General features: G+C 45.3%; 1 long non-coding RNA gene across 1 annotated transcript; it reads left to right on the top strand.

Moving 5' to 3' along the window:
* The first annotated feature begins 6,781 nt into the window (after positions 1-6,781).
* Positions 6,782-20,842, top strand: LOC142768497 (uncharacterized). Its single transcript, XR_012885313.1, has 3 exons — positions 6,782-6,875; positions 10,197-10,259; positions 20,704-20,842. It is a non-coding gene; the product is annotated as an uncharacterized LOC142768497 (long non-coding RNA).
* The last annotated feature ends 2,335 nt before the right edge of the window (positions 20,843-23,177 follow it).

Here is a 23,177-nt window from a genome sequence, read left to right as displayed (position 1 = left end):
CCCGAGATAGGATCTACCAATTTTTTTAGTCGTACACGCTAGCTATTAGAGCTGCAAATGCATACTTCGTTTCTCGCTACACAAAAACGCGCCGTGCGGCTAATGGCGCTATTGGCTGTGCGGTGTAAGAAAAAAATCACAGCATATCCTCGGAGTGAAAGATGAGTGGGGCGAAGCGTCCATGAGTCCGTCCGCATTTCCGTCCGTCTGTTCGTTCGTCCATGCGACCTTCCGTCTGTGTGTCCGTCCGTGTGTCCTTCCGTACGTCCGTCCGCTCATGCGTTCATCCATGCGTTCATCCGTTCGTTCGTGCGGTCGCCCGTGCGTTCTTCCGTGGGTCTGTTCCTGCGGTCGTCCGTGCGTTATTGCGTCCACCTGTCTGCTTATCTGTCCATTCGTCTGCCCCGCAGGGGCGCCTGCGCAAGTAGGCGTTTGGTGTGTAGCGACACCACGGACCCGAGCTAACGGGGGAGTTTCTACTCCCTCCCACGCCTAGCCGTGCGTGGCTTTGCCGTGTCCGGGGAAAAGGGGATCCTGGGGGTGTAGCCGACGCTGGGTGATTGGACCGTTAAGGCCCCCCGGCAGAGGCAACACACCCCTTTGGCCCCGGCTTCACGTAGACTGCACCCCTGGGCTGACCCACCCAGGGGAAATCGGCAGTCGCCTTTTCCTATCTCTCTCTCCCTACATCTTCGTCTTTATCTCTTACTGTTTATCTGTCCTGTCTTCTACTCTCTTCCGTTTACATCCAAACTTCCTGGCGGCTAGGGTTAACCCTGTGCAAATAGCCCACCTTGGTCTAGGCACATTGGGTTATAGTGGTGTTGTACGGCTAGCGTCTGCAGGTTTCAGCATCCGCAAACTTGTAGCGTCCCCTCGTTGGGCTCCGTGGTGGGTGGCCGCCAACGCTGCTGAACAAAAATACGACAGGCATGCACAGAGCATTCCCCTTACTGTCTGATCATACCGGCTTACAGCGGGTACGCACCGATGATATAAACTTTTTTAACCAGCCCAAAGAAACATATCCTCACTATCATGTTATTCATTGTGAAAAAACCGAAAAACAAGCCAGAACCGTCTCTCCTTTCCTGGTTACTAGATGTCTTACCGAAACTCTTGGCACATGATACAAGGTAACCAAAATGGCTAGTGAAGACCTTCTCCTCGAAATCCATGACAAAGAACAATTTGAAAAGCTAGACCGTCTCTCAGGTTTCGGTGGCATACCAATAACCATAACACCACATAGATCAATGAACACAACTCGCGGAGTGGTATCTGACATGGACCTACTTGACTTGACTGAGACTGAACTTTTGGAGGGGTGGAAGAGCCAAAATGTCACTAATGTACAGAGAATCATAATTAGATGAGATAATAAGGAAACACCGACGAAGCATTTAATGCTCACATTTGCATCCAGTAAACTACCGGAATCTATTCAAACAGGGTACACAAAGACATCTATCAGGCCGTACATACCAAACCCTCGTCGTTGCTTCCAATGCCAGAGGTATGGCCATGGCTCTAAAACCTGTCGTGGTCACCAGACTTGTGCACAATGTGGAGAACTAGGCCATGTGTCTGAGAACTGCAAACAACCGCCACACTGTGTAAACTGCGAAGGAAACCATGCCGCATATTCACGCTCCTGCACATACTAGAAAAAAGAAAAAGAAATAATTAAGTTGAAGGTGAAGGAGAACATTACATTTAAGGAAGCACGGTGAAGAGTCGCTCCATTCTATGGACCTATATACGCTGATGCGGCGCGTCAGGGGGCACCGCCGCACCAGCCCTCGCCACTCCTTCGGCCTGCGCATACCGAGCCGGTGGTTGTGGCACCTGCACCCAAGGCGGCTGTAGCCCAGGCTACACCGCCTACTCCCAAACAGAGACCGGAGACTCCAGAGTCCTCTGGTCTCAAGGCCTCGCCTCACCAGGCGAGGCCCGAAATTTGAATTAACAGCCCGCACGTGCGGGCATCCAGTGCCTCCGTAGAGGCAATGGATACGTCGGCACCCTTGGTGCCGAAAGAGCGGCGTGGCTCCCTGGAGCGCGTCAAGAAAACAAAAAAGCAGATAACAGGGCCTGGTGATGGCCCTGTTAAGTGAACTCAAACTCCCTGTCTAAACAGCCACTCGCTTTTCGTACACACAGCACTATTTTACATTCACCATGAACACTCAAATTATACAATGGAACGTCAGGGGCCTTCTCAGAAACCTTGACGACATCCAAGAACTCGTACATGAACACTCACCAAAAGTGCTGTGTGTACAAGAAACACACCTTAATTTAAAAACCACAAATTTTCTTCGTAAATACGTTATTTTCCGAAAAGACCGTGTTGATGCTATGACATCATCCGGAGGTGTAGCCATCATAGTGAATCAAGGAATAGCATGGACACACTTACAACTCCAAACATCCCTTGAGGCAGTGGCTGTTCGAGCGGTTCTTTTTGATAAACTGATCACGATATGCACTATTTACATTCCTCCTAGCTATCAGCTGCAAAAACGCGATTTACACTCTCTAATTGATGAACTTCCTGAGCCTTATGTTCTCCTTGGAGACTTTAATGCGCATAGCAGGCTATGGGATGACTCTCGGTATGACGCGCGAGGTCGACTGTTCGAACAGGTCCTTATCTCGTCGAGCGCGTGTCTCCTAAATCGAAAAGAACCAGCCTATTATAACCTCGCTAATAACACCTACTCCTCCATAGACCTGAGCATTGCATCTCCATCTCTTGTGCCTCTACTCCAGTGGAAAGCTGTCAGTAATCTGTACGGAAGTGACCACTTCCCCGTAGTTTTGAACACAACGACAGTAACTGAGTGTCCACCACGTGTTCCCAAGTGGCTCATAAACAGAGCCGACTGGGAACAGTTTTATACTATCGCTTGTCTAGGTTGGAATGACATTTGTACTTTGAACATCGATGTTGCTGTGAACTACTTCACAGCGTTTTTGATTGATGCTGCAACAAAATGCATTCCACAAACAAATGGACACCCTGGAAAACGACGTGTGCCATGGTGGAACTCTGAATGCCGAAACGCGCGCAAACAGCAAAACAGAGCTTGGAGGCTGCTTCGGAACTCACCGACAGCCGAAAATCTTGAAACCTTCAAGAAAATAAAGTCTCAAGGCAGGAGAACGCGTCGGCAGGCCAGAAGAGAAAGCTGGCAGAAGTTTTTATCAGGGGTTAATTCATACACACAAGAGGCTAAAGTCTGGAACATGGTCGGTAGGATAGCAGGAAAACAAGTACACACACTTCCACTCGTAAACACTCAGGGTGATACCTTGGAAGATCAGGCAAACTTCCTCGGTGCACACTTCGAACAGGTATCCAGGTCGTCCCACTATACTGACACTTTCCAAAAATACAGAACAAGAATAGAAAAGCAGAAACTCGAACACAAATTCACTAGATACGAGGCATATAACCAAGCTTTCAGTCCAGCTGAGCTCCGAACATCTCCAAACTCCTCCAGTACTTCTGCCGCAGGTTCTGACCGTGTGATGTATGAAATGTTAATAAACCTACCAAACGAAACCCGAAAAACCTTACTTTGTTTGTACAACGCTGTTTGGTCTTCTGGCACTATTCCTACCTCCTGGTAAGAGGCTATTGTTATTCCCATTTTGAAAGAGGTCAAAGACCCTTCTTTATCTTCAAGTTATAGGCCTATTGCACTTACAAGTTGCTTGTGCAAAGTATTCGAAAAAATGATAAACTGCCAACTTGTGCATTTTCTTGAAACAAATAATTTGCTCGACCCATTTCAGTGCGGGTTTCGAGAAAGTAGATCCACCACAGACAACCTTGTTCGTATCGAGGCACAGATCAGAGACGCCTTCGTCCATAAACAATATTTTCTCTCTGTGTTCCTCGATATCGAAAAAGGCTTTTGATACAACATGGCGTTTCGGAATTCTAAGAGACCTGTCCCACCTTGGTGTGCGCGGAAGAATGTTTCATATAATCGAAAGTTACCTGTCAAACCGGACATTCCGTGTCCGTCTGGGCAGTGTGCTCTCCCAAATATATGTCCAGGAAACAGGCGTGCCACAAGGTGGTGTGCTTAGTTGCACACTTTTTATCATTAAAATGAATTCTTTGCACTTGTCCATTCCCCGCGATATGTTCTATTGTACATATGTCGACGACGTTCAGCTTGGCTTCAAGTCATGCAACTTGGCCATGTGTGAGTGGCAGGTTCAGCTGGGTTTAAATAAGGTCTCCAAATGGGCAGATGAAAACAGATTTCGACTTAACCCACAAAAAAGCACGTGTGTCTTGTTCTTTCGAAAGAGGGGTATGCACTCAGAACCTGACATTCGACTGAACGGGCAACGTCTGTCCGTCAAAGCCGAGCATAAATTCTTAGGCTTAATCTTGGACAACAAGTTGACCTTCGTACCGTACATCAAGTACCTAAAAACAAAATGTTTAAAAGCCATGAATGTTATAAAAGTGTTGTAACGTACTACGTGGGGTAGTGATAGGCAATGCCTCATGAACCTCTATAGAAGCCTCATTCGCACCCGCTTAGATTATGGGGCCGTTGTTTATCAGTCTGCGACTCAAAGTGCTTTGAAGATGCTGGATCCCGTGCACCATTCGGGCATCCGCCTTTCTACGGGTGGTTTTCGCACCAGCCCCGTAGAAAGCCTTTATGTTGAGTCAAATGAGTGGTCGCTTCATCTGCAAAGAACCTACATGTCTTTTGTATATTTCCTTAGGGTGAAAGCAGACAAGAGGCACCCCTCATACTCTACTATTAATGACTTGTCAAGCTCCATTCTTTTTCAAAAGAGGCCTTCAGTGAGGCAGCCCTTCTCAGTTCGCCTGAAGGGTCTAGCTGAGGACACTGGAGTGTCACTCGAACACAGTTTAATGGCTCCTGTAGCATACCCGCCACCGTGGCAGTGGCAGACTATAGATTGCGATGTGTTTTTCCTAGAAGTTACTAAACATGCGCCTATTGCCCATATTCGAACATACTTCTTGGAACTTCAACACAAATACACACGTCCTGAGTTTTTTACAGCTGCCTCTAAGTCTAACTCCTCTGTGTCCTACGCTGCTGTTGGCCCTTCCTTTTCGGATGCTGGCCCTCTACATCCAGGCACAAGTATCTTCACAGCGGAAGCTTACGCGTTACTTGTGGCAGCTAAACACATCAAACAATCACAAATACAAAAAGCAGTAATTTATACAGACTCCCTCATTGTGGTAACGGCTCTGCACAGTCTTAAAAAACAAAAAAACCCTGTCCTCGTTTCACTTTACTCCATTTTATGCACACTCTACACACTCAATCGACATGTTGTTGTGTGCTGGGTGCCAGGGCACCGTGAGATTGAAGGCAACATGATGGCGGATCAGCTTGCTGCATCCGCCCACGAAAGCACCGCCATTACACCTTCATCAATACCGGCCCTCGATCTTAAGCCGTCTCTCAAACGAAAACTCAGGGACTACTGGCAGAGCAAGTGGGATACACACACACAAAACAAACTACACGTTATCAAGCCACACCTTGGCCATTGGCCACCAGTACCAAAATCACGTCACACAGAGGTAACATTAACGAGGCTCAGGATAGGACACACATACACGACACACACACATCTTTTGTCCGGTGGTGATTCACCATTGTGTGATAAATGTGGTGAGGCATTAACAGTTCTTCACGTTTTAATTCAATGTAAACCGTTAGACACTCTAAGAAGACAACACTTACCATTACTCTACCGACAACATATACCTTTACACCCTGCAATGTTCGTTGGTAGGGAACCGGTTTTTAGTCATAAATCATTATTCGCGTTTTTAAGGAAAATTCATAATTTTCATATCATATACCCGGGCATACCGTAGCACGACCTCTCTAGAGAGGTTTTTGCTGCGGTGGCTACACAGAAAAGCAATTGCCTCACGGCCCTTGGACGCAAGGGTATGAACGAGTGAGGCACTTGTGCTAATGCCATACATGTCCACCATCGTTTTTATTTTCATTAACTTTTGCCATCTATTCGCACCACACACACCTTTCACGGCATGGTCATGATTTTATTAATTGTATGTTTTTACCCGCTTTACTGCGAGGAATTTTATGGCCCTTATACAGCCGCTAATCACAATCCTTGTCCACATTCCTGTCTCATGAACTGGCGCTCTTTGGCCATCAAATGGCCCTTGCGCCAAAAATCACCATATATCATCATCATGTCCATTCGTTTGTCCGCGTGTCCCTCCTTTCATCGTCTGCTTTTCTGTTCGTCCGTCCGTCTTTCCGTCCGTCCACCTAGTGAGCACTTCAGGTAACACCATCTCGCATATTTTCATCATATATTCATCATATATAAGTACCACCATCCAGCAAACAATCCAAGGAATAAATGAGAAGTTGCTACCTAATACTACTACTACTACTACTACTACTACTACTACTACTACTACTACTACTACTACTACTTCTACTACATACGTCGTGGACGCGCGACCCACGGCTTAAGGAGCTTCGCCCTTAAAACATTACTCTTCTTAAGCGGCGTTCTCAAGTGCGAAATGCCGTTACGGACGCTACGCAATGCATTCGCATTTCCTCACGATTCCCTTTGGGAATGTGGGGTTATTTTTATACCTTCCCACCTTTGACGTATACAACTAACTATGTGTATGTGAGCTCTCCACAGCGTGCCTATGATGAGCCAAAGGCATCGCAATTAACCTTCTCCTAATTTCGCAGGAACCGTACAAGGCTCTGCACGCATTCTTCTACTGGAACGTCTTTCACTTCGTCGTCGACCTCACAATAATACTGGCCTTCTTCATCGCTGTGCTGACGAAGGTTAGTGTAAGCGTTTTGAACAGTGGTGATGTGTAAGTCAGTCGCTAGGCCGTGCAGAGGGAATAGAGAACTTTCTTCTTCATTAATCGGCACGCACTCTCTTCGTCTTCGCTGTCTTCTGCTGAGATTGCAGAATAGAACTTTGTTGCATTATCGTGAGGGTGTAAATTTAGGGAACAATTTGGTATGGTTATGCTTATCTTAGCCTGAACTGCATCACGAAAGGATTAGTAATTGACATTTTTTGTTTTGTTCTTTATAGGCGCGTTCTTCAAACCACAAGCATAAAAGAAACAAACAGTGAGAGTCGTACGAGAAGGACACAAATAAAATTCCCTAATTTCGGCCAAGGATTGTACCCTCGACAATCACTCAGGAACAATCTCCCGATTTTTCTGCAATTCAACAAATTTGGTCCTACATTCACGGAAATACATTCGTGCAGACCATGCATCCGCATCTCTATAAAATCCCGCCATTTGGGCCCGTCATAAACAGTGAAGCCCACTTGGCATAATCAAATGAAAAGGCATTCCCTTTTCTTCGACTATTGGCAAAAATATTGAACCATAAGAATTTAAAAGTAATTCCTTCTTTATTGTCCTTTGAATTAAGTCCCAAAAATATACTTTATGTTTTCTTACAGTGTTGAGAAGGAGTATAGATTAGTCATTGACAATGGATTCCCTGGTGATAGTAAAGCAATACCCAATAAATAGCTAATAAATGAGTGAATCATAATCAATAAATTTTAGAAAATGCCGCATTGTGCTCATTCAAGGCCAGGAAATGTATGACTGTAGTGATAAACAATCAGTAGATCGGTATAAGTAATTCATAAATGATCAATAATCAATGACTTTCAGAAGGTTGATGATTACGCTTAGCCTAGCCCTAAATTCAAGATGAGTATTAAACTGACGGCTAAACTATAACTAATCGGTAAATAACCAGTGAAATGTAAAAAATGCGTTTTCAAAACTGGTAAGGCCTCAACCGTTACCAAAGATATAGCCAATTGATAGCCAATAAATAGCTAATCCATACTTGGCCTCAGTAGAAACCAAGCGCCACCTTGCAAAACTTCGCAACACCAATGCATCAACTTGTAAATGTTCAGAACAGCTAAGTGTCGATTAGCTTCGCTGTTCCTGTAGCTTTGGGCACTATTTGAAGCAATGATAACTAGAAAACAATTATGCATTTTTTCTTAGCACTTATGAAATGGTGTTATCGTAGCTGCGAAAAACAAACATATAAACAAACAAACAGACAAAACATTACCATCTTTGCTAGGTCGCAAATGCTACGTTGAAAATGGCTGCTTACCTTAATGCATGAATTCCCAAAAAAATGAGAACTTGTAAAGGTGCCATTTGAGGTGTGACGCAAATCCAAAATCACGCACACCCAGTTTGAAAACACGAGACGGAATTCTGCCTCTTGTGTGGCTTTCTTTATATATGTACTGCTGGAAATCAGGTGTCGGTACCAGTTTCTCCAAGCCATTTTTCCTTGGAGAGTTTCCACAAGGCTCTCTTCCCGACCGAATGGATGGCACCTGGTCATAAATCACCGTCACTTCGCTGCTACCCTGCCCCTCAAAAGTTTAACTCGGTGTCTCATTAGCCTAATTTTTGCGGGATTGGGAACTTGCTCGCGGTTGCCCACCAAGTGGGGGGGGGGGGGGGAGATATGGGTTGAGGAAACCACTTCGGGACCTCGGAGAGTGGGGATGCGTATTGGCCCATCCGACTGGCGGCGATCCTTTGTTCTTTGCTCTTCGCCGCCGGCCGGTGATTACGTCGTGTCTTGGAGCCCTCGGCGGGCATGCGCTCCTTTACGCGGTTTTGTAGTCTCTAAGTCGCACCTCGCGATCGTGCATTGTATGCTTCTCTGAACTGTTCCGTATGTCTGTTCTGCTTATACTGCGATAGGGTGCGCGATCGCGAGAGGGCTAGCCTTATTAAGTTGGTCAACGCTTGAAACTTGGTTCTGTGTTGGCTTTATAGGTGTGCCAATCGCAGCCACTAATCGATATATTTGGTAACACGTAATACATAATTGGTTGACTCTATGAATATTCCAATTGAGACTGGTCATCTTTATCGCTTGGTCTCATTCTACTAAATTCCCCGTAATAAACCAGCCATTTGGAAAGCGTGTCTTAGGGTCCCTTACGCTGTTAGCGCGCGCAGCAGTACAGATGTTATACACGGCGCGGCGAGACGATCGAACGAGGACGCGGGACCCTGCATGAAGCATCGGCTGCTGTGTTCGGACCCGCGGATCTGTACAACAGCAACAGAGAACAGAACGAACGCCACAAGACATGTCGTGGTTTTGGCATCGAAAATAAAACTCATTTTTCAAACTAGAAATCCACGTTGTGTATAGTTGCTGATCTAAAGACGTTATCTTATATACGACGAGTACTGTCGTACCTTGTGTTTAGTCATTGCTCAGAAAAAAATAATATCTATGTTTCGTGTATTTCAGACAATTCCGTCCCCTCAAGTCAGGTCTGTGGATTATGCTTGCCATGTCACCTGCTTGAAGTTGTACGTCATATATTCGCTAAGAATAGCAGGAAAAGTTTTGCCCAACATGTCTTACTTTCATGCGAAATTTTGATCCAACAAGGGCTATTGGAGCTTGTATGTGTACGCTGAATAACCAAACACGTTGCGGTGCTATAGTTGGTGATGCATTAGTACTTCCATTGAATTAGCTTGGGTTGCCCGCCAACAGGCTTTTTTGAATAAATTTTTAGACATATTCAGTCATGTTGTTTTGTATTATCGTAGAATTCGAGGTCTTCGTTTCAGATTAACTACGTATGTATTAGAGGTACAAGGTATTGAACTAGTTAGTAGTGTCGTGCTTTCACTGAAAAGCTTTTAGGCGGGAACATCCTAAAGGCGTGGGTCCGTCCATCTATCGTATGTACGTGACCGCCTATAGTTCCACGTTTGCAAACTGGCCACTACTTTGTCCTTGCAAACATCCCCCAACACCCTATCACCGATGCACCACTTAAGCGACCATAAACCCGTTACAATGAAGGAGGAACGAAGTGACGTATAGCTACTACTTAGGAACAATAAAGGTTCTTTTATAACTGTGCACAATGTTTTTCAAGTATTTGACGATGCAGTGGGTGATATTGATCGATTATTCATGGTTTAGCAATGAAACCCTCCAGCGCCTTGCCCCGCTCATGGTCATTCACTCGGTGGATATGCTGTGATTTATTAAAGTTTCTCAACGACAATTTCAGTGGCTTTAATTTCGTTTTTGTGCTGTTGTTCTCTTTGACAGTACGGCGGAAACGAATCCGTCCACTCCTCGCCACCATTCATGTTTGTTGAAACGGCACTACGAGTAAGTTTAGACATTCTCTCTCTCCTTTTGTATTTTTATATCTATGGAGGCGTGCCCACTTTCGAGGCTGGAGCTTGATTACCAATATTTTAAAATGCTTGAGGGCTATCTCTGGCGCTCGTGCGCCGGCATCTATCAATGACAGCGACGTACCAAATTTATAGGAAGGTAGTCAACAGCTCCTTTTGCGCACATCCATAATTTACTGCGCAAAAAACGAACGTAAACAGGAAGTAGAAAAAAGGACAGACTCACATTCCATTTTTCGCCAGGATAGTTAGTTGCAGTCTTCATCAGAGCGCAACTGGCGAAAGCGACGATGTACTCATCGAAGCCAGCCTTTCGTTGCGTAAGGACGGCACCAAGGCCCACACCACTGGCGTCTGTGTGTATTTCTGTAAGTGCACTTGGGTCGAAATGCCGCCGGATCGGAGATGTGAGAAGGCGATGCAGCGTTTGGAATGCGGCATTGCAATCTGGTGACCAAGTCGAAAAGTTGTGGTTAGCACGAAGAAGCTGTGTCGAACGGTCTATGATGGTGGAGAAGTTGCGTATGAAGCGTCAAAAGTATACATGAGCATAACCCGACAAAGCTGTGTAATTCTTTCAGTGTTTCGGGTTGTGAAAAGTCAGCGACAGCTTGTAGTTTCGACGGATCAGGGAGTACTCCTTCTTTGGTCACGACATGGCCTAGGATGACCAGCTGCCGAGCCGCAAAGCGACATTTGTTCAAGTTGAGCTGGAGGCCGGCGTCGGCGATGCATGTGAGGACGCATTCGAGTCGAAGTAGGTGAGAAGGAAAGTAAGGCAAAACCATGACGATATTATCCAGGTAACAAAGGCAGATTTGCCACTTGAGCGCCCATAGGATGTTATCCATTATTCCTTTCAAATGTGGCAGGCGCATTGCATAGGTCGAAGGACATGATAGTGAACTCATATAGACCACCTGGGGTGACGAAGGCAGTCTTGGGGCGGTCTGTTTCAGCCACGGGGTCCTGCCAGTAGCCGGATTGTAAATCGAGGGACGAGAAAAAATTGTGCGCCCGGAGGATAGTCTAGCAGGTTGTCAATACGAGGAAGCGGGTAAACATCCTCGCTGGTTTTGTTGTTCAGACGAAGGTAGTCCACATAAAAGCGAATGGTGCCATCTTTCTTTTTTACCAACACTAAAGGAAAGGCCCAGGGACTATACTAAGGTTGTATAACGCCACGTTTGAGCATGTCTCGTACATTTTCATCGATGACTTGGTGCTCCGTTGCGGACACACAATATGGCTATTGAGACAATGGTGCGTGGTCTCCGCCGTCAATGTGGTGAACAACAGTGGAAGTGTGGCCTGAGTGAGTGTGTGAAAGGGGTAATGACGTACGAAAGCTGTCGAGGAACGCGACAAGCTGGGTGTGCTGGTTGGGTGTGAGGTTTTAGTCAATGCATCGAGAAAACGGTAAGTCAAGTGACGGCTGCGCAAGAAGAACATCAGCGTTCACAGTGTGTCAACCTGTAAAGGAGCAGGGTCATCAGACACATGACAGACAAAACTTGAGTCAAAGTCGTGAGCATGACTAAGGCACTTGGTGCAGGTTGACTTGACACGGAAACATGTTCGAAACATTAAGTGTGCTGACACCCTGTCGAATAGTAAGGAGGGAAAAAAGGAATTAGCGAGTGGTGAAGGTGAGTAGCAAACTTAGATGGCGTGAAAAGAACGGTATTGTCGGACAACACAGCGCAGGAGACGCGAACAATTGTGGATGAGAAACGAGGAACGGTAGTGTCCGTGGCCACCAACACTCGTGTAGAAGCAGCTGAGAAATGTTCTGCAGTGTTGCCAACGAATAGAGACTGCGAAAGTTCTTCGTGGGTGCAATCAATAACGGCATGATTGGATGGCAGGAAGTCCCTTTCCAAGATCATGGCTTGATAGCATCGAGGCGAAATGATGAAAATGTAGTGAAGAATGTCGTCTATAAAACACGAGCAGTGAATTTTCCCAAGGGATCAATCGGCTCGGCGCTGGCTGCGCATAACGAAAGTGCTGAAAACGGCGTGGCGACTTAGCGGAGCTTAAGACGAAGCTGGTCGAAAATCACTGATACCGCTGCTCTCGTATCGACAAGTGCATGAACAGCAATATCTTCGGCATAAACTACAATTACATTCGCCGGTGATTAATGAGGTCTTGAGCATTTAGTAGAGAGCACAGTTCTTGCCTCTGGAACTGCGTTCATTAGTTTACCTCTTGGGGAGCTTTGCGTCGGTCGATGAGCTGTGATGGGGAACGCCGACGTGGGGACGAAGACCGCTGTGTGCTGAGAGCTTGGGAAGCAGCAGGCGCGGCACCGAATGGCTGAGCGCCAGTATCAGAGCATAAGACAAAGTTTCGACTAGAGCTTTGTAGCCACACAGAGTCGGGAGAATACCATGAACATCGGAGGCAAAACCGTGCTAAGTGACCAGCACAGCCGCAAGAGAAACAAATAGGCCGGTTGTCAGAGGTGCTCCTCGGGTTGAAAACAAGACCTGCAGATGGAGCGAAAAATTGCCACACAGGGCAAGATGGCTGCGATGGTGGACAGTAGGTAGTTGTTGTGTAGTTTGCAGCCATGGGTACAGGTGAAGAAGGGCAGGTGGTCGTAGACGCTTATCGAACTGTCGAAAAGGGTGGTCTTGGCCTAGCAACGAAGACAGCGTGAGTTAGCGGAGCTGTCACGGGAGTCGGTTGATGATCAAGCGGTACGACGTCTGCCACTTGCTCGTGTATGACCTGCCGGATGTGAAGTGTCAAAACCGACTCGGATGCTTGGGTGCATTGCGTGATTTGGTCAAGAAATGAGTCGGAGGGGGCAGCACAGGAACTGTTAGTCAGCGCCGAAAGGTTACTATGTGATACGAGATCTCTACGCGTAAAAAAGCGTTGCTCACGCAGTTCCTCATTGCTCTTGCAAAGAGGCGTTGCTTCGTTCACAGTCTGTGGGTTCTTCACTCAGAGTGTTTGGGAGGCGTTGTCATCTTTGCCCTTCATAATATTCTTTATCTTCTCCTCTTCGGTCATGTTCATGTTAATGCGACGGCAAATGTCCACTACATCTTGAAAGTAGCTGGTGAAGTTTTCACCTCTCTGTTGCGCACGGGTGCGAAGCTGCTGCTTTTCCCGAAGTTTGCGGAGGGCAGAGCGTCCGAATACACCTTGCAGCCTGGTCTTCAGGGCCGTCCAGGTAGGAAACTCCGATTTGTGATTTTCGAACCACATATTTTTGATTCCGGAGAGGTAGAATCTGACGTAGCTGAACTTGTCTGTGTTATTGAACCTATTGGCCACACTAATTTCATCATACAACGACAACCAATTGTTGACGTCATGATCTGTGTGTACCTGAACAGTATACCGCAGGCGATGGCTGGAGGGTTGGTCAGCCCAGCGTTTTCCGGCACGACAGGAATGGGGGCAAGTTTCCTGTTTCGGACTTCCAGGTTTGGAAATACCCAGCACATCCACCAAATGTTACGAGGCGTTCTAGGTGAAAAACTCGTCAGGTAGTAGCGTAAGGGAGCGAGAGTAATGCACAGGAATGTGCCCGAACAAAGGCTTTATGAGCAACCTGTTGGTCTCTTCTCTTTTAGCCACATCCTCACTGCCCGTCGCTGTCCAGTACATGAGAATAACTAGCCGTTTGGGTGACAGCGTACGGCTACATAGCACTGATTCGATTAAATTTGATTTATCAGGTTTTAGGAAATCTGAATCTTGAACCATCCAAATTTGAGTAAGTTGAGACTGACAAGCCAGTTGGTTACGTGACAGTGTGTGACCACAATGAGGCAATGGCTAATCCTCATAAGCTTAACATAAGCAAGGGAATTGAGAGAGAGTTGAGATTGTCTAGCCTGTTGGGTACCGGATAACGACCACGTTAAAGGGACATTAAAAGCACCAATATGTTGTTTTAGATTGATAAACTCTGAGAACTTTAATGCCGTAATAAGTTTCACCGTCATAAGTTCATTATTAGTGGAGAAAATCAAGTATTAAGCTTTGTTTTTGAACTTCGTACCGTAATCATCGTGCGTGACATGAAAAAATTCCACAAAGTAGTCTTTGTAGTTTTCTACATTGGCTTGATAAAATATTCTGAAACTTTGTATGCTAAGTCTTTTTCACCCACTGATGACAATGTATTCCAATTTTATTGATTAGAAAGTACGTAGGACTCAGTAGACGCCTTCAAAACTTATGACGTCGCAGTGTATAGTGCGGAAATTTCAAGGTGGCGTTTCCACCCATGATTTCTTCTCGTGCGTTTTCTCACTTACTAAGTGTGGTGGCGTGGTATAAGTAGTGTATTTAGGATTGTTAAGTTTTACTTTACTAATACGTGAGAAAGCGGTTTGTTCTTTAGTGTCCCTTTAAGCCTGCTGGGGTCAGCCAGATTAAGCTTGTCCGAAATAAGCTAATCTTGAGTGAATCTGTTCTGAATAAGTTGAAATTGCTTAGGCCTTTGTATGACTGAGTATAGCCACAATGAGACAATAGATAATAAGCTGAATTAAGCGAGCCCAAAGTAAGACGTATTAAGCTAATCTACAATATTGTAATCCTGAGGCAGCCATTTTGAGTAAATTGTGCTTGTCAAGTCAGCCACAGTATGGCCTTGTAACAGTGTGGATCAAGCCTAACAATGCTCATCCACAATAATCGAATCACAAGCAAGCAAATTTGGAGTGAAATAGTCTGTCTCGTCTGTAGCATGCCTGAGCATTACCACGTTAAGCCAACCCTGATTAATATGAGTTAAGCTAATGCGAATTTAGCTGCATATCTTGTTATTATGAATTAATCTAATTTGTATTAGGCGACACGCACAATAAAGTTTTTGCTTTATGGTCAGTTATTTATATAACTGGTATTTTGCGTCGCATCATGTAAATTTTGATACCGACCAAGGTAATGAAACCGTCATTAGAGCTCAATGACCGGGTCATACATGTCATGGCGTACACGACGAGACATGCAAGTCTTCTTTTTGGTTTTATGACCACTGATTTCTTTTCATCTGACGCTGTTTTTATGCCTTGTCAATTTTCGTATTATAATTTTAACGAAACAGGCCTCAGAACATTCTGATTGTGTTATGTTAGTTGTGGCGCACATGCTATTATTTTCGTGTTATGACCAGTCATTCATGTTAGCATATGCTTCTATTTTGCCATGTCTCTTTGCTACACATCAAGTTAATAAAGTGGCCGTAATAGCTCCATGACCAGGTAACGTGGTCTGTATGACATGCGTGGCAGGAGTTTCATGTTATGACCAGTCATGTGTATTTTATTCACGCTCTTTCATAAACAGTGTGAATTTTGGTATGCATGAAATTTACCAAAGGGCTGGTGTAGCTCCTTGGCCTTGTCACGTATATCATGTCGTATATTAAAGGCATGTCATGATTTTTGTGTAATGAGCAGGCGTTTATGTTTTCATATGCTCTTGTCATGCCATGTCAATTTCGGTATTCGTACTTAACCAATCGGCTGCGAGAGCATGAGGACCTATGCAGTCAATGAGATAGACAGGCCAATAGATGCGTTCTGAAAGCCTTTATTTGCCATCAAATGCTTTGTGCGTAATAATTAGTGCCTAATATATTTGTTACCAACAGTATATGTGCAAGCCCTGACACCAGAAGGGATAAACTGATCCAACTCACTACGCATTTGCTGAAAGCAATCCCTCTTTGCTTGAAACAAAGCGCCAGCGAACGCGAAGGTTTAAACCAATATGGCGTTCACAAGAGCAGTGTTTCCACCAGATTTTGCAGGAGCACATAGAGGCTAGAGTTGGAAGATTTCTGCATACTTTTAAGAATGAAGAAAAAACTGTTTTTTATTGTTTTTTGCAAGGTTTGAAAAAAAACGGGAAATAACAAATTTTCCTGAGCAAATAGGGCAAGCTTCAAATTCATTCTAGTTATTTCAGTTGATTTTATTACCATGTGACAATAGTTTAGTGCAAAATTGTAATAGTTTATCGTCATGTGTCAAAAGCAATAGGTTTCATTATGTAAATTACAAAAATGAATTGTTTTTTTTTCTCTTTTCATAAATAAATACAGCATTCAACACATCAGTTCATTGATTTATTGATATGTGGGTTTTAACATCCCAAAACCACCATACGATTATGAGAGACGCCGTAGTGGAGGTCTGCGGAAACTTCGACCACCTGGGGCTATTTAACGGGCTCATTTAACACATCGAAGGCAGGTCAACAGCATCACTGCGAACTTCTTTAGCCCTGTGAATGGGTGTGGCTTCCTAGAATTCTCACGGTAGTTAGAACAAACAACGCAGAAATGTCTATTTTAGTTGCTTAGATATAGAAACATTGATGGCAAAGTAGGAAGTTTAAATTCTCATACATAGTCAGTGCCACTGGCTTAATCTGAACCTTTCTTCATCATGTAAAAATGTCACATTGAAGAAAGCGTAGCTGCTGTTGCAGTGTTAGCAAAAGTCAAGCCCCTGTTTCCCGCCAGCGATATTCTCAACTATTAAGTGCATCAACACATAGAAAATACGCCTAATCATTTCATAATCCGCATGCACAGGGCTTCATAAGCAAACTTACACCACAGGTTGCAAAAATTTACGAGAGAAAATCAAACCTGAATAATGACGTGTGCAAAAAATCAAGCATCGCCCTTAACATGACCACACCCGAACAACATTGATGATATGTGGGGTTTAACGTCCAAAAACCACCATATCATTATGAGAGACGCCGTAGTGGGGAGCTCTGAAAATTTCGACCACCTGGGGTTCTTTAACGTGCCCCCCAATTCGAGCCACGTGCCTACAACATTTCCACCTCCATCAGAAATGCATTCGCCGCCACCGGTATTCGATTCGATGACCTGCGGGTCAGCAGCCAAGTACCTTAGCCACAAGAACACTGCGGCGGGGCTCACACCTGAACAACAAAGCTGCGATATTGACTCAAGCTAAGCTGACGGTGGAGCTTTATGCGATGTCGATGGCTTGTGGTCAGCCGTTGTTTGGTGTTTTCGTTTTATGTGCGAAGTTTTGGTTTCACGTTCAAGGCTTGGTGTTGCCTAAGCTTTATATGTTTTAACGTTTTATCCCACGGAATTAGGGGAATTTTTTCAACTGCGTTGAAAAAAAAACATAGGAAAAGTTTTTTTTATTTTCTCACTTTTTGTGCACTTCGCATCTCTAACCGAAGCAACGCATGGCTACGTGAAACTGCGCACCCTCTATTCGCTTAGGGAGTGGTCGCGGCGCCGTGTCCAAAAGCTATGTATACGCGCTGACGCGCTGCAATGGGTACGTACGGTCAGCCCTTTAAAGACAATAGTCTTTCTTGAGGACCTTTGACGCAAAAATTTTGGTCTGTCTGTCTGTCTGTCTGTCTGTCTGTCTGTCTGTTTGTGCACTCTTATCGCCATCGGGTACTTGAAACGGGCGGCCTCATCTGCAGCGACCACCAATGTTGCTCAAGGTAGAGCGTTCATACTTGTGCAATCGTCCATTCAAAAGCAATCATTGCGAATGTCTGGGGCACCATAACAACACGCATATGTTTTTCATATGTATCTCTTTCTAGAAAACGCATACATAACTAATATTAGGGAGCGTAGCGCTTATCACGCTGCGCTTACAATGGAACGCTTGCACGAAACGGGAAGTGTTTCCAACGCTTTTTTAAGACGAGATGGTGATGGCACCTCCCCGTCGCCCCGCGTTCTACACCTCATCACCTCTGAGAGGGGCGCGCACAGCCATGCGCTTTGTTTTCGAAAAGAAACTGCCAGATGGCGCTCATGGCTCACGTGTGACATGATTTGATGCGCTCGTGAGCCTCCGCTGCCCGCTCGAGGCACTCTAACGCAGCGCCTCCGGAACAGCATTAACCGATTAGCTTGCGCACAACATCAAATAAATCTTTTGTTCACTCTCTCCACACGAAAGACTGCCGTCTTTCGACGACATTCGCAGACTACATGCAGATACGGGGCAAATTTTTTGTGCATTGACGTCAATGGTCACTGTCCACATAAGATGAGGTATGTAAAGTTTTATATTTAAAAGGGCCCTGCAACACTCTTCGAGCATGGTCAGGAAACGCTGCCAATCGGTTGTAGAGATTCTAGAAAACCCAGGAGCCGAATATTATAACGCAGCGCACGACTGTGAATTCATAACAAAGCATCAAAGTCAGCTAAAAGTTACTTTCTCTTCTCTCGACCAATGACAGAGGAGGCTCAAAAATCACTCGTAGAAGCCAGGTCATCTATCTTATATTGGCCGATTTAAACATGACACGCTCGGTCATTACACGGATCACTGCGAAAACTCCAGAGAACACGCGAGCAGAATATTATAGCGCAGCACGTGGCCTGGAATTCACAATAAATGATCAAAGTCAGCTAAAATATACGTTCTATTTTCTCGACAAATGACAGAGAAAGCTCAAAAATAACTCGTAGAAAGCCATCTATCAGCCGTTGGCTGATTCAAACATGGCACGCTCACCCATTACAGGGATCACCACGAGAGGCTGCGACTTGTCTACGTGTGTGCGCGTGACCAGACTAAAAAAGCCGCGTATGCAAAAAAAAGAGTTCAAGGTCACGAGACGCGCATGACGTGTTTACTTTGCCCGTGCCATCCCTCCCTCCTCAGGTTTCAGCTGTTTCGTCCAGATGAGAGAAAAGAGAATGCGATTACAGCGTGCGCAAATTCGCTTTGCAAATTCGCTCGTGCTGGATAGATTCTTAAAAGTTTTACGGTGCTGAATTCGTGAGGCAATAAGCTCTTTTAGTGAATCCATATCGAAATACCATTCACCAATTACCTTGCGCAGAACATCAGATAATTGTTTTGTTCACTCTCTCCACACGCAAGACTGCTGTCTTTCGACGACATTTGCAGATTACATGCAGATATGAGGCCACTAGAAAGCGTTTCAGGGCCCCTTTAATAAAAGCCTGCTTCTGAACACAAGAACATGCGAAACTGGTGACACCGGAGTACACCCGTTGTAGAAGATTGCTGACATCCTTACTTCACCGTGGGTTCGTGTCAGAGCGGAAAGTAATCAAAATGTCGAGATTTTCATGACCGAAACCGTGATACGATCATGAGGAATGCTGCAAAGGAAGACTCTGAAAATTTCTATCGTCTGGTGTTTTCATTATGCCCGAAAATCACACAGTACACGAATCTGTAGCATTCTACTTCCATCAAAATACGACCGCCGCGGCCGGGATCGTACCCGCTACTTTCGCTTCAGCAGCCCAGCAGCATAAGCGCGGACCGAACGTACCTGGTGGACTGACCGCATACAGTCACGTGAAGAAAATATTTGAAAAGTTTTCTGTTAAGTTGAAAAGGTGCAAATTTTATGCGAGAGATGGGATCTCAAGAAAGCGGAAGTTGTCTCACTTAGTGAAGTAGCAGTGACAGGGGGTGAGACGGTGCACAACCTCGGGGCCGGCCGCTTCCGGTGATGTGTTTCATCAAGAAAAATGCCATCTGTAATGCTTGTTCATCAGACAGCGCAATAGAAAAAATGATATGTCGGGGTACATTTAAGGGTTCTGAAGACGTCGTGTCACCTAATACACTCTGCAAGGCTAGTTTAAAGCTCATGTTACGTGGTAGCAAACTTGTTTATTGTGCAACATATGCAGCAGCAAAAACTTTATTGAAAAGTCCAAATATACTGCAACCAAGTGAAAGAGCGGCTAAACTAAACCTGGAAAAATGGCTCGAACCTAGGACTTACAGTGAATTGCTAATCGTTCAATGCAATTATGTTTCTCAATTATGCCTATTCACTCCAGCTTTCTACGGAGGTGAAAATCCCATAGACCCGTGTGCTCAGATTGGGGAACAGGTTGGTGTGTTTAGAAAAAGTGGGAAACAATTTAGAGTACTAGGTATTTTACTTTGGGAGGGCATGAAGCCGTCCCGTGGGCCTCGCTCTTGATGAGGCCCTGTTGACAAAAATTCTAAAAACACAAAGCGTTCCTCTCACACGAGGTAGCTCCTTTTGGCACTCCTCTCTCCATGGTGTCGAAATTTCCGGTTCTCTCCCCTGTGGCGTCTCTCATAACCATATGGTGGTTTCGGGACTTTAAACCCTGCATATCAATCAATCAATAAATCAATCAATCAGTCCATTATCTTTTCAATACTGCATGCTCGCAGAATACATATTTTGGCATCTAATGGTGGTCGCTTAGACAGTGAACAGCAAAACACCTTTTTTAATAGCACTTTTTACCCACTAAGTTCCTATGGCATTTTAACTGTTACGGGAAAAATAAAAATGCTAATAGATAACGAAACCTTGTTTCCAGCAGCTATTTTAGATAGTTCTGAATGTGGCCCTTCTGATGTTTAATTTTGTTCTTTTTGCAGGTATCTATCCTGTGCAGCGTGTATAGCACATACCAAAATTATTTGCCAGAAGGTAGCCACGGAGCTCGTAATGGAGGCCCACTTGTGTATGTGCGACGTGCTAGCTCTGCTTCACCTGCAAGATAACGCGGCAGCACTGGTCTGCTGAGAATTGAAAAAATGCAGTTGTTTGAAAAGACATTAAAACATTATTGCTGCAATGTAGTAAATGGAGAAGGGGTGATAACGGCATATAGAGTCGAAGCAGAAATATTAAGATATGCTCATCTAGGAAACTAGTGCGGGCAAATTTTTCAAAGCTGTTAAGTGGACAGCCGGCGACGTACGAGATATCATCCGGCAGGTATCCCTCCAAGAGTGTTGGAGTATTTGTCATCCTGAGTCTTACCGTGGGATTGCACAGATGATTTTGTCTATCGCACCCTCTGGTTTGATTTCCAATTTGATTCATTGAAGATACGCTTGAACAAGTTCAACTCACCCCTTCTACGCCGCTCGCCGGGAAGTGAGTGACAAGCCTGGTGCCACTGTTGCCTAAAGACCACCTAGCAGCGTTCCTCATTTTTGTTATTAAACGCGAAGCATGTCTTAGCGAACTTCTGCGACATTGAGCGTATCTATCTATCTATCTATCTATCTATCTATCTATCTATCTATCTATCTATCTATCTATCTATCTATCTATCTATCTATCTATCTATCTATCTATCTATCTATCTAACTAGCCGCTTACGTTTGGGTGCTCTCGTGGTCACCCCCTTTACTTGGCGTGAACCAAAATTAGCTGGGAGGGTACAATGGTTTGACAAATATGACGCGCTGCTCAAGACATAAATAATGACACAATCTCGTTGTGTACGCCGTCAAACACTTCCCGCCAGACAGCGGCACATACCCATGGGAGGGTATGTGCCGCTCGTACGTGGGTATGTGCCACAGGTGTTCGTCACTTAGTATCTACCGAAGAACGACGAGAACACACATGGGCAAATTCAACGCGCGAGCGTTAACAAATACCTGACATCGGTAGCGTCGACCCGAGTAATGCAAAGAGTAAATATCAGGGTCTCAGCTGGGATCAAACCCAAGCATTCGGCATGGCAATGAAGTATATTAGAGCTACGCCAGGTCTTGGAACTGCTTTTCAAATATAGACGATAATCTTCATGAAACGTCAATAGTGGTCAGTGTTGCCTACCCAATTTTTAAAACATTACGTATGTACCCCTCTGATACAGCCGTCACATCGGGTTAACGTCAATTGTGGTTAAATACCATGCGCTGAAGGTGATTTACGTAGCAGTGTCCGGGGCCAGCATCTTCGCGAGCATCAGTGCTTCATATCAGCTTCTGGTGTTGCTAATATGCATGTTTCAGTTCACATTGTTGCGCAAGTGCAAAGAACTGGTTATATAAACATCTGCAACTCTTGAACATATGTCTGTGCGTGCAACATTAGCACATAAATTTAGTGTCATTTCATGACGTGTCGCGCAATAAAAAATTGCAGCATGGTAAACTTCTCTGCGCATGCTTCGCATAACGTGGTTCACAGGTATGTGGAATCTGCCAAATTTTTAGCTCAGCGATTTTCTTGTCGTGCCTAAGTTTGAGTTTCTGTCACTTCCATCTACCGATTAGGGCATTTTTAGCTACGAGCAAACGCGCGAGACAGCTGTTAATCCTGTCGATTACGGACTTGTTTGCCGCGGCCACATCCTCTTTGAGCTGTGCAACGAAGTGGCTGCAGTACTCTAAAATACTATCGTAAGCAGTGGTCCTGACACCGTGCACCTAGATTTGGTGGAAAGTGTGCCAATCAGCGAACTTTACTTTCATTGTGGATGTAACCTACTCTTACATCGAGGTGGCCAGAATGTAGTTATCACTACCGAGACTTTCGTAAATATTGTGCTGGGCTACTGGTCGCAAATAGGAAGTAATATTGAAACGCGCTAGCGAAGATTCGACGAAGAGGAGGAAGAGACTGGACTGGCTCACGAGCGACGCTGTGGATCCTTGGCTGAGCTACACCTCTGCATTACCCATCTTGTAAATAAACGCGTTCCATCGTCACAATTGTGGTGGAAGGTGCTGGGTAAGCTAGCTGCTACCAAGTGATACCGGAGAGGCACCGTCCCCTAACGACGGAACCGCTACACGATCTTCGCCGCAGCCGTCGACCAGCGGGCTTGGCACCATTACCTCAAGAAATGAGCTCGGACGGAGATAACCAGCAACCAGCCGCAAGGACGTCGCCCTACCACTACAGGGAGCCGCGAACCTTCACAGGGAAACCCGGCGATGACGTGGACGAATGGCTAAGCCACTATCAGCGGGTGAGCCGTTCGAACGGTTGGAATGCGGCTAGCCAGCTGTCTCACGTGGGGCTCTTCCTCGATTTCACGGCGCTGGTATGGTTTGAGAACCATGAAGACACATTGACAACCTGGGACCAGTTTGTGGAGGAAATT

This window comes from Rhipicephalus microplus, chromosome 1, assembly GCF_043290135.1.
Source record: "Rhipicephalus microplus isolate Deutch F79 chromosome 1, USDA_Rmic, whole genome shotgun sequence".
Lineage (NCBI taxonomy): Eukaryota > Metazoa > Arthropoda > Arachnida > Ixodida > Ixodidae > Rhipicephalus > Rhipicephalus microplus.
The sequence above is the reverse complement of the archived record's forward strand: the minus strand, read 5'-3'. Positions and strand labels throughout refer to the sequence as shown.